This window comes from Dermacentor silvarum, chromosome 2, assembly GCF_013339745.2.
Source record: "Dermacentor silvarum isolate Dsil-2018 chromosome 2, BIME_Dsil_1.4, whole genome shotgun sequence".
NCBI classification, from domain to species: Eukaryota; Metazoa; Arthropoda; class Arachnida; order Ixodida; family Ixodidae; genus Dermacentor; species Dermacentor silvarum.
This window is the reverse complement of record NC_051155.1, coordinates 190,739,564-190,743,180: the sequence shown is the minus strand read 5'-3', so window position 1 is coordinate 190,743,180 and position 3,617 is coordinate 190,739,564. Positions and strand designations below refer to the sequence as shown.

The 3,617-nt window shown below is 47.4% G+C and overlaps 1 pseudogene; it reads left to right on the top strand.

Moving 5' to 3' along the window:
- Positions 1-2,065: 2,065 nt before the first annotated feature.
- LOC119443298 (U2 spliceosomal RNA) lies at positions 2,066-2,246 on the top strand (annotated as a pseudogene).
- The last annotated feature ends 1,371 nt before the right edge of the window (positions 2,247-3,617 follow it).

Sequence of the window (3,617 nt, the reverse complement as noted above, 5' to 3'; positions counted from 1 at the left end):
TATATATATATATATATATATATATAATGTTTTGAAAGGCTATTGGTGGTACGGTGAACGTGCGGCGCGCTTCGACCCAATTTCAGTCCACACGGCCACGTTGAAGGGAAAAAAACTGCGCTGCTGCCATGGTCTGCAAACCTTTACTCGCAGTCGTACGCACGCGACACGTACTTATAGAAAAAGAACTGAAATAAAGAAGTAAAATAAAACTTGAAATAACGACGACCATGGAGTACTTTCTCTCCCCGTTCAGCTGTGCCTCCACCTACGGTATGCATTTCTTTTAACACGAAAGTGTTTTATGCCGGGGTCCACCAAGACTTCAGTGACGTATTTCCGTCACGGAAATACGTCACACGGACATACACGAACATAATACAAAGAAAGAAACCAGAAGAAAAAGTTCCACAAACATGCAAAATTTGGAAATCGAACCCACGACCTCTCGGTCCGCGACGATAGATCGCCGAGCGTTTAACCCATTGCGCCACAAACGCATTTGCAGAGAGCTACACAGACGCGCCTTATATATCTAACACTCCTCCGTGTACCCGCGCTCTTGCTCGGGGCGGTGCCGCCGCCTACGAGCAGAAAAGAGAAGTACTGCATTATGACACTAACGCGCACCGACAGTGAACGCTTCGGTGGTCTCAGCACTGAAGTTGATCGCGGAGGCTGCAATTACGACGCGCTGTACGCGCTGATTTGACTCGGTGACGATTCAGTTACGTGCTTTGTCTTGCGCGTTGTATTAGTGTGTCAGTTACGTGCTTCGTCTTTCGCGTTGTGCTAGCGTGTGCAGCGTAGTGCAGCTTCCATATGCACGACGGTTGCTCATGGTCATCGACGTTGGTAGTCGTGATGGAGGAGACGTGCCACCAGGCGTCAGCGTGGGTGCATCAACGCCTAAGGGCGCTTTAGCCACAAAACACCAATAGACATTATATATCAATGTGCAATAAACATAACACTACTTCTGTGAAGACACGTTTCACTTTCGTGTTCTATACCGATTCCTATATAAGAGGGATCAACCACATCTTTTTTACCCTGTCCTGACTAAAGTCGCGTACTATCCTCTACTCGTCCGAGCTTTTCCCATCACAGCCGACGATGCGATCACGCAGCGCTTGACCGCACAAGCTCGATTCGCGACCTATATAGGAAATATGTTTGGTTGCTTGATATTTCTTGCTTCCTTTCATTTTTGTTTATTTCGTACAACACCTCAGGATATACATCATCGGAGATCGCGCCAAATAATACCGGCAAAACAGAATAGAAATGAAAGGTTCTGTGGACCCTCATCCGCAGGCCTATACAAATTAACCTAATTAAGAGCAGGCAAACTTTCATGCGTGCGTGCGCGTTTCTCGGAAGGCAAATATGAAAATAACGAATGTGGGCGTTCAGTGCGCGGACAAAGTGTAACGAAGGTGTTTAAGGTTTCCACGCGGAAGCCTTGTTCACTTCGTGCGGAAGCCAAAGCGCGTCCACCCTCTTGATCACGCCACTTTGGTCGACGTTCTGTTTCAAGTTCTCTTCATTAGTATGAATTTACTTCCCTGTATAAGACGAGACGTCGTTCGATTGTCGATTTCAAAGCAATGAATGTCATGGGTTGGATGATTAAAAAATTCAGTGTCATTCCACTCTGTGACGGTGGATGATCAGCGAAGCTTTTTATGGTGTTGATTGACCGTTGCTCCGGTGAAACGTTCCAAATTTGCGGGATCGGGGCCACATGGAGGGTTCGCATTTCTTTCCGCCTGGCGGTCCTGGCGGGCAGTACGGCGTCCGCGGCCCGCTCATCGACGGTGGTCTCCTTCGGTCGCCACCGCGCCCGTTCCCTTTTCTGTTCACGCCGTCGTTCTTGGTATATAGGCACGCTGTTCTTCTTGAGACCGTACAACACGCGGCCTACCCATTTCACAGTCAGAGCAGAACTGAGGAAAGGAGCCTATGTAGAGCATGGCGTCAGGAGACAGAAGACACTCAGATGGGTAGGCAGTAATCCGAATACGCGGGATGGCGTACACGTGTATATGGTGCGAACGTAGAAATGGCCGACGCGGGTCAAAGTGTAGTATCTGTTCCTGTCAGCTTAATATCTGATACGGGTTGTATTTGGACTGAAGATATTAAACTTATTTTTTGCAAGTTGACCGAGTGCTTGAAGTCTGCTTCACCTCCGCCGCGGGTCGGCTCGGTATTCTACTATCTTCGGAATCGGCCCGCGGTTTTCGGTCTAAGGACATCGATCCGCTGGAAACTAGCCATATACAGCTTCGCTGCGAAACTGCACGTTTGTCGTCATTCTCGTCTCACGAACACGGCGCGAAGCTTGCAAGTCCGAAGTACCTTAAGGCGAAAGATGTCACGCTTAGGACACGTATAGGCGCATGGAAACTACAGCGCTTGAAATAGCCGTAAACGTCAAGGGCGAGAGCTGCCAAGCTTGTCATCGCGACACTCCTTCGATTCCGTGTCCGGTCAGCCTGGCCGTTAGGATTACGCGATGATTGTCCCGGGTACTAAGTCGTCTACAGGTATATAGTTTCCCGTCTGAAGGCAGGTATATACGTACACGGAAGCCTCGCGTCAATGCTGCGGAGTCTGTTGAATAGCGCTCACGCGCAATCAAGCTTGAATAGCTTGATTGCGTTTCTTCGAATGGAGCAGTAATTTCAGTCTCTATGGGCGGCAACTCTATTACGTTCTCAATGCCCGCATAGCGCGTAGAATTCACTCGGCAGCTGCGCTCGCTGTCCTCGATTCATTAGCCCAGGCCTGTATAGATTGAGCCTTTGTATAAGCACTTCCGCACCGACACACATTGTATAATTGCAAGGATTCGGATGGAAGCGGAAGCAGCGATGATGCAACTTTGGCTAGGTGATTGTTCGTTACTAATAAGTGTGTGCATAAGGCCGATTTGTCGAGCCACGCAGGTGAATTGACTCCCTGAGAGAGGATTATTTATGGAACATTTCAGTGCGGCGGCGTTTGCCTAACGTCACTCGGCAACAAAAGCCTTATACATTGAGACCAGCACCATTCCTTAATCAAAACGAATGAATCTCCACGCTTTACATGCGCTACCGTTCAGGCAAGACAATCCAGAGGCGTGATCTTACGTCATATCAGCCATCTTCGAACACCAATCGAACAAGTTTAAGTTTAAGGAATAAACGCAGAAGAAAATTAGTTGTAAGCGGTTAATGGCTTTGTGCGCTAATCTACTCATTGCCAGAACCACTTTGAATTTGACTTTCATCGCAAGCTCACTTAATCTTCTAGGTACGTGCAGATTATGTAAAGGCCTCGGAATCTCAGACGCCATATAGTTATATGTCTTGCTCTAACGAAAGCCTTAACCAGATATGAACAGTATATAACTGTCCACTCTGAAAAGGTACTGGCAATAAATGTGATATAGCTGCAGCATTTACGCAACCTTATTGAGAAATACAGGCCGTCATGACGTGTTATATATGCAAACTTTTGTACAGAAAAAAAAGACACAATATGTCGGTCTTCTTGTCATGTATCAGCAACAATAAACGGTGGAAGATGAGTGAACCATTTAGCAGGGAATCGTACACGTAACCAAA